At 34.5% G+C, this 13,203-nt stretch overlaps 1 protein-coding gene across 1 annotated transcript in view; it reads right to left on the bottom strand.

Moving 5' to 3' along the window:
* Positions 1–6,026, bottom strand: part of sip3 (septin interacting protein 3) — a 57,615-nt gene extending 51,589 nt beyond the window's left edge. Inside the window, exon 1 of the mRNA XM_089091502.1 lies at positions 5,910–6,026. The gene's annotated coding sequence lies outside the window, so the exon portion shown is untranslated. The remainder of the gene's footprint in view (positions 1–5,909) is intronic.
* Positions 6,027–13,203: the final 7,177 nt, after the last annotated feature.

Genomic DNA, 13,203 nt, shown 5'->3' with positions numbered 1-13,203 from the left:
CTGATACAACCATACATTTGTACTGTTTGTCAGCATGCCTCAGTAGTTTTTCTTTGATACTTCACCCTATAAGCAAACTAGAGAATAATATCATGAGATGCATTTGCGTAATAGTGAATCAGAAGCCTATGAAGTCTTTTTGTTTAGGAAATTAAACAATGCCTCTGGTAATTTGCCTGATTATCATACACTGGGTTTTATGTCTAAGCATTGTAACGGTTGACAACTAGATTGATTTACAGGCGCATTTTTTTAGTGGACCAATGGTCATCATCCCAATCCTTGGGTGAGAAATAGATATGAGATATCTTTCCTGGTTTCAAGTAGGATTGCTTTTCCAATCAAACCGTTTGTGGTAACAAACTGAAAGTAAGGAGCAATGCAACTCAAAATTAACCAAAACTCTCAGAAGCAGACTCTTGATAACAATAGATACATCAAAAGAATCAAATTTTGATGCTTATTCAAAATATACAAAATTCATCAAATTGAATGTTACTTATCAAAAGTTACAAGCCTGAGGTTACTTGGGAAGATCTTTCTATGGAGGAAGTTTTTGTGGGGAAGGGACTTTTCCATGGAGGGGAGCTGGATTTTCCAGCATTATTTAGAAGCTTTTTTCTACTGAAAGTAAGGAGAAACAATAAAACAAACAGAAATTATTATATGTATGAAGGGGGTTGTCCCCTCCTCAATAACCTTGTGTTTCAGGAGTCAATCCTAAATAATTAGAATAAAAAATCAAACTTTAGTGTGAAGAGCAAGGTACTGAAGAGGGGTTGTCCCCCTCATGTACGTAACAATTTCTGTTCGTTTTGGGTTTTAATGTTGATCCTTACTTTCAGTAGAAAAACTTCCTTTTTTTATTTAATTATATACAGAGTCCAAGCATAAGGGAAGTTGATAACTTCAACATAAATAAACCTGAGCTATATATGGAGCTTCCAGATAATTATGCCCTTAAAATGGATCAAACAGGATTAGTTAACTACAATATTTTTTTTTTATTTAATCAAAACTACATATTAATTTGAAAGTATGATATGTCTTTCAAAGTATAAAATATAATGTTCTGTGATGTTAAGTTGCATCTACGTTTAACTTGGTACCCCCCCCCCCCCTAACACTGAATTATTAAAATAATATTTAAAGACTATGCTTTAGACTCATTTATTCTTTTATCTTTCTCTATTTAGTGGCACAACCTGGCAAACTTAGTTTTTGGTGTACTATTCCCTGATTTATTGCATCTTGATTTGTAATTATTTATCATACTACCACTTTGAGCCAATAATAACTTAACAAACAAACTTAAATCATTGTTCTTAGTTCTTGATACTCTTGAACTCCTGAACACTTCACTCCAGTAATTTCAGTGCATGTAAATACATATATAGTACATAGTATGTGACACCATAGTACATATAAATGAGCCAATAGTGACCTCCTAGAAAATGTCCTAGTAGGAATTCCTTATGAATCACTGATAAAAAAGACTTTGTATTTGTTTCAGAAAATAACTATCACTGCTTAAAGTTCTCCATTATATGGGGATTCAAAATGCTCACAAAAAAAAAAAAACTCAAATCATTTATTCTTTTAGGCTTACTGTTGTTGAATTTTATTAAAAATTTCTAGTCAGTTTTGTAGGATCTTTTAACAGGGTTTTGCTATCAATTCTGTTAAAGTTTTTTACAGTAAGTTATTTGAAAAAAAAATCTGAATATCTTATATTTACTGCCTCAAATAAGCACAGTTCCCCTCTGATGAGACTAAATACAAACGTTTGTTCATTTGGTAAATTGCAAGTCATTGAATGAACTTACTAGTCACAAAATTTTCCTAGAGTTGAGAAGAAATGAGAAACAGGCACCTATTTGCAATCGCTGTTTCATTTGTGGATATGCTCCAGGATCAAACACGATTTCATTACTGAACTGAGAAACAAGTTTGGAGCACTCCATATCAATGACCAAGATGACCATGAGATGACATAGGAAACAGATAAAAAAAAATTCAATGAGTCAGCACACACAACTGGGAACTGAATGAAATCAAAGGACCAATGACTACCTGACTGTGCTTTTAATGTCGGAAGAAAGAAAAAATTCTAAATTACAGCTCCCTGTATGCAGGGGTCGGCTGCAGCGATGCTCCCGAAAAAATAACTTTAGTTATTTCATAACAAAAAAAAGTGACTACCAGGAGGAACCCAGAGCACAAGCAGATGAACTAAAACAGTCCCAGTTACTGTCTTATGATTGTCATCGTCCTCTAAAGGTCCATGAGGTTACGGAAAAGAAGGCTGGAAGTCTTAAATCATCTTAGATTAATTCATTTGCTTATACAAAAAGAAAACTTTAATGAAAACACAACTTCAATTAAGATACGAGGAAAAATAGCCTTAGTAAAGCAGAACCTTTGGATGCTTACAAACAGGAATAAAGCATACAATTGGCGTCCATGAGTGAGTGTAACAAATCACCAGTAGAATTACACTTAACATAATTAGCGTCATTACTTCTTAGGCTTTTTTGAAAGTCAACCAATCAGTGCTGATTTCCTTTTCAAAACAAGTACTTCCACAGATTCAGCATCATTTACCCTTTCCCTTTCTTCAGAACGGGCTTTTAGTGCTGCTTCCTGCATGCTTTGATCCAGAACAATGTTAAAAAAGTCCTTCTCTTCTACTGCTTTCTTCAGACCTTCTCCTGCTTCTATCAGAATAGTATCACTAATTTCTTTCTTCTGTTTAGCCATATCTTTTTTTTTACTCTAGCTTTGCTATTTTCTGCTTCCTCTGGACCAGGTCCTGGACTGCCAATTCAGCATCTTTCTTTTCACCTTTAAGCTTTTCTTTTTCCAATTCATCCTGTTTTCAACCAATAAGGTAAAGTTCACAGCTAGGTCTAGGAGATCTGGCCAAACACAGCAGCTTCTTTGCAGTCAGCAGAAGCTCAGATTTGTTTCCATAGTTGCTCAGAATATTAGCAACAAAAACTTTAGCGTTTAGGGTCCTCTCCTCTATACAGGCTTGCATGCTAGTCATCAACTGATCTGAACAAGAAAATCCTCACTGTGTGTCTGCACTTCCATGGCAGGGCAAAAAGCTGCTCTAACTACTTGATCCAAGGTCTGATACTTCACATCACCACCTGGTGTTTTATTTCTAGAATCTTTTGCCAATAGATATTGATTCATGTACTGTTTGAACCCTGTATGCAAGGGTTGGATGCAGCAATGTTCCTGAAAAAAGTGACTTTAGTTATTTCATAACCAAAAAAAGTGACTACCAAGAGGAACTCAGAGCACAACCAGATGAACTAAACAAGTCCCAGTTACTGCCTTATGATCATCATCACCCTCTAAAGGTCCATGAGGTTATGAAAAAGAAGGCTGGAAGTCTTAAATCATCTTAGATTAATTTATTTGCTTATACAAAAAGAAAACTTTAATGAAAGCACAACTTCAATTAAGATACAAGGAACAAACAGCCTTAGTAAAGCAGAACCTTTGGATGCTTACAAATAAGAATAAACCATACAATTGGCATCCATGAGTGAGTGTAACAAATCACTGGTAGAATTACACTTAACATAATTATTGTCATCACTTCTTAGGCTTTTTTGAAAGTCAACAGATCAGTGCTGATTTCCTTTTCAAAACAAGTACTTCCACAGATTCAGCATCATTTAGCCTTTTCCTTTCTTTGGAACAGGCTTTTAGTGCTGCTTCCTGCATGCTTTGATCCAGAACAATGTTAAAAAAGTCCTTCTCTTCTACTGCTTTCTTCAGACCTTCTCCTGCTTCTATCAGAATAATATCACTGATTTTTTTCTTCTGTTTAGCCATATCTCTTTTTTTTACTCAAAAGACCTCAAAAAGAGGTCCCTGAAGGTAAGTCAATAAACTAATAATTTCAAGTGTTTGATCTTAAATAATTTTAACAATAACCATATTGATGCATAGCTTAGATTTTTAGCTATTCATTAATATACCAAATCCTTCTCAATTGCTCTTTGGTAACAAGATGTGAGGGTTTTAGTTTTACATAATTTTGCTCAATTGGATACTGGTTTTTTGCCCTAGGCCTATCCTAACAAGCTTGGACAAAGCTAGCCAGTAAAATTCTACTTTAGCTACTTTTGGCTATCTTGGGAAAGGGTTAGGTTAGGAAAATGAGACTTTCAGGGATGGGTCTACAGGCTAAAGTATGGGTCAATATCTACCAAATCATATTAGAGTTAGGAATAAAGTGAATACACCATTCGATGCCTTTTTTATGCTGATTACGAATATAATAATCATTTCTATCGGAAATGAATTTCAGCCCCCCTATATATGCCAATTCAGGGTTGGGTTAGGTATAGCCTATATAGGGGGGGGGGGGCCGAAATTCATTTCCGATAGAAATGCTCATTATATTCGTAATCAGCATAAAAAAAGGCATCGAATGGTGTATTCACTTTATTTGAAACTCAATAATATGATTTGGTAGATATAGACCAAAGTACGTCCCGGGAAGGTATTTTGAAGTACCTATCTCCACTCCTTCTCTCTCTAGAGGGTCCTGAATTTTGCCTACATGACAGGTCTATACCTATTGAAATTTTGACAAAGCAACATTTTACCTTAATTTTCAGTTATCAGTTTCTTTTTCTCTGGCTTTAACTCTGAAAATGCAATTTCAGTTATTTGAGCAGAATTTTAAGAAATATAAATAGTTTATTTCCAAAATTTAGGAAATGTATTTGCATATCTTTAAAACCTTATAAATTGGGATTGAGCAAAGTTGTGAAGCTGAAAACAATTTTGTTGTACTTCATTTAAGCAGAAGATGTAGATTTGCAAGGTTTCACTGGTATTTATTTAGCCTTGGCCGCCTCATAAGGAGACATGTTAAGAAAACAATGCTTACTTTAAAATATGTATAATGATCCTAGTTCTTATATTATCCAAGGGGAGAACCTTTATCATCAAGTCTTTCCTCTAAAAATCCTTAAAAGAGAAAAAGTTTCCAAATATCACCACGTTTTCAATTCAATGCTTAAGTCTTTTTAAATTGCTGCTGTAAATTGCCGTATAATAAGTTCTTTTATAGATAGCGTTCATGCTGGTCTTTTTATTTTATTTTTTTTTAAATAGCAGTTTGAAGGGCGAATAGCAGTGGCGAAGGGCAAATAGCAGTGGCGTAAATACAAAATATTAATAGCAGTGGTGAAAGGCAAATAGCAGTGGCAAAGGACGAATAGCAGTGGCGTAAATACAAAATATTAATAGCAGTGGTTAGGTTATGAAAAGAAATGAAATAATACCACTACTTTTTCTTTAAACACGTTTTTTGACACAAGCGCTAAACACGTGCTAAACGCTGTCTATAAAACAACTTATTTGGCAGCAGTTTACACCAGCAATTTCAAAAGACTTAAGCATTGAATTAAAAACATGGTGATATTTGGAAACTTTTTCACTTTAGAGGATTTTTAGAGGAAAGACTTGATGATAAAGGTTCTCCCCTTGGATAATATAAGAACTAGGATCATTATACATATTTTAAAGTAAGAATTGTTTTCTTAACATGTCTCCTTATGAGGGGGCCAAGGCTAAATAAATACCGTTTCACTTCTATAACTCACATATTTTTAAAGGTCATCAAAGGTCAGGACCCTCTAGAGGGAGAAGGAGTGGAGGTGGATACTTCAAAATATCTTCCCAGGACATACTTTAGCCTGTAGACCCATCCCTGAAAGTTTCATTTTCTTAACCTAACCCCTTTCCAAGATACTCAAAAGTAGCTAAAGTAGAATTTTACCAGCTAGCCTAATAAAGCCAAGTCCTGTTCTAGGCTAGACCTAGGTTAATTCAGCTCAGAATAGCTCTAACGGGAAAGATGCTTTAAGCTAGGCTACCTTTGCACAGATTCAACCTAGTTTAGGTCTTTTGTAGGATTACTTCTTTTGAAATTCAATAAAACAACTTAATAGACTAGCCAAGACGTCAGAAATTTTAAACAGGCCCACGTATACGTAACAGTCTCGCCAGGTCTCTGATAAAATATAGCGAAGCAAGGAAGCGAAAATAAGCCTTTAGCGCATTTTCGCTATTTCTTTTTCAGGTGAAGTTTGGATATCGGGCCTAGTTAGTAGAGGCATGAAAGCAGAAAAAAACAAAACAGAAGAATTCAAAAGCAATGTTACCAGATGGGGGTGCAAATTTTTTACTTTGTGTTTCAGAAACTATAATTTAAGTTACTAAATTATTGTTACTAGTGGCCTCAATTGATAAGCATCTGATTGAATTTTCTTGTTTTAGGGCTGGAGCGTACAATCCTGTTGGAAAATGATTATCAGAAGTACGGTCATATCATTAAAATCATGGAAATTGTGGTTAGTCATCATCACGTACGATTTTGTTTTTCCGTTTTTCTTTATGTCTGTTTTTTTTACCTCTTGCTATTCCTTTGCTGATACGAAATGAGTTTACATGTTTTTCGCCATCTTTAACTGTTGATATATCCCTCCATCTTCGGTTTAAATTAGGATTTACGAGTACATTGTGGCAGAGAAATTTCAGATCTTTTCAGAATCTATTTTTCATTTCTTGTAATGTTTTTTTCAAGTGGTTCTAGTTCCCGAATTAATTTCTGATGATTTTTTCATGTTAAAGAGATTGAAACAGAAAAAAAATTTGGATACTAAAAAAAGGAATATTATATATTTTTTTTCTGTAATGTTTGTTTGGCTAAACTTTTTATGATTCTTGTTAGTTGCAACATAAATATACTGCTACCTTCTATTTAAATGACAGCGCGCTTGGATTTCCCTGGCGGAGGGAGGAGGCAAAATATTTTTCTCTGGTCTGTGCATACCCCCCCCCCCCTTCTCTCTCTAGTGAGAGGCAAATACTATAATCATTATTGTTCCATGATGGGTATATTTAATAAATACAAAAGATAAATTTAAGATTATTTGACTTGAATTCTTATTAATCATCTGTTCGTAAAAACCTAACAAGTGACAACTTTTGGATAGTTTAATTTTTGGGTTCAGTATCCCAACAAATTCTAAAATTAGTTTTTGTGGCAGCTTCGAACTTTAATTGCATGCAACTTTGGCCTAGGACAATTCCATAACAGTGCATGAAGTTGATACTGTTACTACCTTGTTATTACCTTGTTATTGTACCTGTTATTATAATATAATTATATAAGAAAATAAAATGCGGAGAAATGGCGGGAGGGGGCTAGCTGCCCTCTGATCCCTTTTGACTTTTAAAAGGGCGCTAGAACTTTCTATTTCCAATTGAATGACGCCTCCCCCCTCCAAAGTTGATACAACTACCCCTTCGTATCAGGTGCCTCTTGGGAAAAAATTAAATAGATCATTAAAGATTGAAGCCTTTTGGCCTTAACTATAGGCAACGCTATAGTTTAGCCTCTGATACGAAGATTTTTTTAACTGTTGAGACTTTTAGCGTAAAGAGCAAGGTATTGAGGAGGGAACAAGCTCTTCATATACGGAATTGTTTCTGTTCGTTTTTAGCTTTAATGTTGTTCATTACTTTTAGTTAAAAGAAATTACTTTTATTTATTGAGTTTCTCTAAGTGATGTTCTAATTAAGTCAAATATTTACGCCAAGACAACGGTTTAAGAGCGCTATTTCCCTCTTAATATCCAGTGCAACCCCGGATATGGTATAAAAATAAACAGAAGTTAAAGGGAAAATAAGTTTTCGAAATGAAAGTAAAGAGGGACATTTAAGCTTTAAAACACAGATTCTGTGAATGAATAGGCGTACCTCCCCTTTCAGTTTCTTATTCTTTGCATCAAAGTTTGGCTTTTTTCCCCCATCCTTTTACAAAGAATACCCAAACACACAGGTAAATATTTTGGAATAAAAAGTGTTTGGATACGGTAAACAAATAAAGAGAAAAGTTTTTTTGAATTGAAATTAAAGAACGACATTAAAACTTTAACATTATTTCACATGCAAGGGAGGGTTTGATCAGGGGCGTGATTTCCTATGGTGCAGGGGGGGGGCTACTGCCGCTCCCAGACCTCGGTTTGTCCCCCCAGACCCAAGTTTGCCCCCCCCCAGCTGAAATTTCCTTTCTCCAAAATCTTTTCAAAACTAAGATAAGCCTGTATAATTCAAGCATCAACAGAAAGGGATCAGTTTTCTTTAGTTTTTATTTACCTTGAATACCCTTATAATACCTTTATATAATACCTTTACAGTACCAAATGGCTTATTTTTCAGGTTTCACGGTCATTTTCACTTGATTTGGAAAAATTGGGTCCAACTTTTCCCCCCCCCTCCCATGATTTTGACGAAATTAAGCCACTAGATCTGAAGGAGTCTACAGAGTACAGACACCATTAACCTCTCCCGCTCTTTATGCTAAAGTTCAGTTAGTAATTAACTGAAAGCATTTTAGAGTGCAGAAATATAGCCAATGGGTAGCGGGAAGTGTTATTTCACCAATTGTCATTGAAAACGCTTAAACTAAAAGCTTTTTGTGTAATTCAATTGCACATCAATAGGTCCTTCCATTCTTGAGGAATTCTGAAAAAAGTCAGCTTTTTCTTATAGAGCATTTAAACTCAAGCATAGCATTAATGGAAGAAAGTCAAATTTTAGTATAATAAGTGGAAAGCTGAAGAAGCGGCAGAGCTCCTCGCAAACAGAATAATTTCTGCTCGCTTTAAGCTTTAATGTCACTCTCTAGTTTCATTCTGTATTTTCTTCTTTTTTAGCTGTTTAACGCTGAAATCAAGCAAAAGCATTGAGTATTATTAGCCCGACTATCAATGTCATCACTTTTTTCAAATTTATTTAGTCATTTTTAGGGTCTAAACGTATTATCGTCATTTTGAAAACGTACCCCCCCCCCCAATTTTGTGGGACTTAAAATCTGTATTCATCCCAAATTTGAACCAACGGCAGCAAGGAATTCTGATTTTTTTTTTTTTTTTTTGTACACATCAACATTTTTTTTCTTTTATCCTCTATTTCCTTTTTGTTTTTAATAGGACATAAGGTTTCAGATAGTATGTAAGCATGGGTATTCATAGATATCCTGATTCTGACTATAGGCAGGAGCGTAGCTCCAACATTTTTATTGGGATGACAAGAGGGGTCCACATCCCAAGAGTCTAGGGGCAGGAGCCGTATAATAATTTTTTATCCAAATTATTGGGGGGGGGGGGAATTGCATAGGCTGTATTGCTTCAGGATGGTTATATTTGCAGGTATTTACATAGTAGGGTAAACAATCACTTACCAAACAAACCTACAATAGGTAGCCAACCACTTTCTGAAAAATTTTCCGTTTAATATTAAAAAATAATGGAAACAAAATGTCAAGAATCTACGTTTTTGCTAATTTCTAAAATATTTGGGCCTAGGCTATAAGCGAAAGTTAGCTAATTTTTGGGATTTGCTATTATTTTTTTTTTAGATAATTTTTCGTCATCAGTTGGTGAATAATGCCAAATAAAGTCAGTTAAAAATATTTGCAGAAAGTCTAGCACTATATTTGGCTCATTAGCAGTTGAGAAGAAGCCTAATAAGCCAAATATGTCAAACAAGAAACAGAAGGTGCTTTGTACGTTAAAATTATATTTAATGATATTTTTTTTTACTGATATCTGCTCCCCGTCACCGAATTTAAGAAAATGGATTACACTCATTAGAACATTTTTGTTCAGTGTTTACAAAAAGTATTACCGATTTCTGATTCTAGTCGGGAGATGAATTAAAAATGGACGAGACATAATGAGTTCTTAACGAATAGGAAGTTTATTGTAAAATGTGTATCTAATATTGCAAATTATACACTTGAGAATCTTAAGAGTAATTTGTAAGAAATTTCCTCCTTTCATATCTTTTTCCAGAGTCCTCTCCGCTTCAAAAACCACTATTAATAAACTCCTTGCATGTGAATTTTGTTAAGTTATCATATTGTTACCACACTAAGTTATCATATGTAGAAAGATGCATACTATATAATAGGTAAAATTTGTTAGGATAAATGTAAAAATTTAAATTTTTAGAGAGGATTCAACCTGAAGCCAATTCATAAAAATGAAAAGGAGGGGCAAGGATAATTTTTGATTTTCAAAATGAAGATCTAAAAAAAGTTGTTTTCGAAGTCTTGGGAGGGAATTTACCCCCTAATCTGAAAAAACAATAGAATAGTAAGTAGCACCATTTCATTCCCCAATATATACTCTTTCCTAATATAATATTTGTTTCTCTGACAATGAAACCCACTTCTTTGATCCGTCGAAAACATTCACCCTATCTGGTTGCAAATGAGTTTATGGATGGAAATTGATAATCCGTTTAATTGAAACATGTTGTATGTTGTAAAGAGAGAATTCCATTGTTTTAGTTGTTCCTATCAAACAGTTCGAGGCAACGAACTGTAATTAAGAAACGTTGCGGCGCAATAGTAACCGAAACTCTATGAAACAGAGTTTTGATAACAATAGACACATCAAAAGAATCAAATTTTGATGTTTATTCCAAATATATAAAATTCATCAAATCTAATGTTACCCATAAAAAGTTACGAGTCTAAAAAAATTTTCCGGTTCTTGAAAAAGGGTGAAATCACCCTCAAAACGTCAAGTGATCCTGACGAAAATTGCACCATCAGATTCAACATATCAGAAAACCCTATTGTAGAGGTTTGAATCTCTAATATACAAAATGTGCAACTTAGTATTTTTTACCAGGAGAAAGATTACGAATACGTGTTTATTTGTTTGCTTTTTTTGTTGTTGTTGTTTTTCCAAGGGATGATAGTATCAAACCAGTTATCCCAGAAGATCGTGGAAAGCTAATTTGATAGGAAATAAAAAGTTCCAGTGTCTTTTTTAATTGACCAAAATATTGGAGGGCAGCAAGCCCCCTTCCCACGCTCCTTTTTACTCAGAGCCGTCCGATAAAAATCTGAGACATTAATTTTGCTCTGCTTAGTCGAAAGATCTAATAACTATGTCTTTGAGGATGACTAAAGCCCACACAGTCCCCGGGGGAAGGGCTACAAGCTATGAACTTTTCCAATTAATTATGTACAGTATTAGTTATTAGGAAGTATACACATATATTTTTTTTTTGGGTGGGGGGGGGGGGTTCGTTCCCAATATAATATTTGTTGCTCTGACAATGAAACCCACTTCTTCGATCCGTTGAAAGCATTCGCCCCATCTGATTGCAAATGAGTTTAAGATACTTAAAAGTGATTTGAAAATATGGATGGCAATGGAAGGAAATTTGTTAATCCGTTTAAGTGAAACATGCTGCATGCTGTAAATTGAGAATTCCATTGTTTTAGTAGTCCCTATCAAACACATCGTGGCAACGAATTGTAATTAAGGAGCATTGCGGCGCAATAGTAACGGAAACTCTAAGAAACAGAGTTTTGATAACAATAGACACATCAAAAGAATCAAATTTTGATGCTTATTCAAAATATATAAAAATTCATCAAGTCTAACATTACCCATAAAAAGTTACGAGTCAGAAAAATTTGCCCGGTTCTTGAAAAAGGGTGAAACCACCCTGAAACGTCAAGTAATCCTGACGAAAATTGCACCATCAGATTCAACATATCAGAAAACCCTATTGCAGAGGTTCCAAGCTCCAATATACAAAATGTGGAACTTAGTATTTTTGCCAGAAGAAAGATTACGAATTCGTGTTTATTTGTTTGCTTTTTTTGTTGTTGTTGTTTTTCCCAGGGATAATAGTATCAAACTAGTTATCCCAGAAGATCGGGGGACGGCTAATTTGATAGGAAATCAAAAGTTCCAGTGTCTTTTTTAATTGACCAAAATATTGGAGGGCAGCAAGCCCCCTTCCCACGCTCCTTCTTTCTCAGAGCCGTCCGATCAAAATTTAAGACATTAATTTTGTTCAGCATAGTCGAAAGATCTAATAACTATATCTTTGAGGATGACTGAAGCTCTCATAGTCCCCGAGGGAAGGTCTACAAGCTATGAACTTTACCCATTGTTTATGTATAGTATTAGTTATTAGGAAGTATACACATATTTTGTTTTATTTGTTTGGGGAGGGGGGGGGGTTCTTTCCTAATGTAATATTTGATGCTCTGACAATGAGCCTCACTTCTTTGATCCGTCGAAAGCATTCACCCTATCTGATTGCAAATGAGTTTAAGATACTTAAAAGTGATTTGAAAATATGGATGGCAATGGAAGGAAATTTAATAATCCGTTTAAATGAAACATACTGCACGTTGTAAAGTGAGAATTCCATTGTTTTAGTAGTCTCTATCAAAAAGTTCGTGCCAACGAGCTGTAATTAAGGAACGATGCGGCGCAATAGTAACCAAAACTCTAAGAAACAGAGTTTTGATAACAATAGACACAGTCTTCAAATGAATCAAATTTTGATGCTTATTCCAAAATTCATTAAGTCTTATGTTACCTATAAAAAGTTACGAGTCTGAAAAATATCTCCCGTTCTTGAAAGAGGATGAAACCACCCTCAAAATTTCAAGTGATCCTAACGAAAGTTGCACCATCAGATTCCACATATCAGAAAACCCCGAAACGAGTCGGGGGTTATGTGGGAGGATCTTTCCATGGAGGAAGTTTTCATGGGGGAAGGGACATTTTTATGAAAGGGCGCCGGATTTCCTAGCATTATTTTAAAAAATGACCAGAAATTAAATAAAATAAACGTTTTTCAACTGAAAGTAAGGAGCAGCATCAAAACTTAAAACGAACAGAAATTATTACGTCTATGATTGGGTCCGCCCCCTAGTCAATACCTCGCTCTTTAAGCCAAAGGTTTTTAATTACTTTCATAAGAGCTATTTATTCCAATTAACGGCCTTTGTGATTAAGGGTCATTTTTAAAGAATTGGAACAAAATTCGAACTTTAGCGTGAAGAGTGAGGTATTGACTAGGGGCGAATCCCCCTAATATATGTTTTAAAAATATATGAATATAGAAGTTCATTACGTAAGTTACGTATATTTATTACTAATAAAAATGTTCGTAAATAAAATTAAACAACTTTCGAGAAAGCTATTTAGCCGAATAAAGGTAAAATGAATATGTAAATTTTGTTTCAATTATTCATGTACGGTGAGCCAAAATAAAAACCTGTATTAATTCAAAAACGTTCAAAAATTAAATTAAAAAAACGAGTTTTTTTTTAACTGA

Source organism: Artemia sp. Qi Xiang Cuo, chromosome 7 (genome assembly GCF_049724085.1).
Source record: "Artemia sp. Qi Xiang Cuo chromosome 7, ASM4972408v1, whole genome shotgun sequence".
NCBI classification, from domain to species: Eukaryota; Metazoa; Arthropoda; class Branchiopoda; order Anostraca; family Artemiidae; genus Artemia; species Artemia sp. Qi Xiang Cuo.
This window is presented reverse-complemented; position numbering and strand designations above follow the sequence as displayed.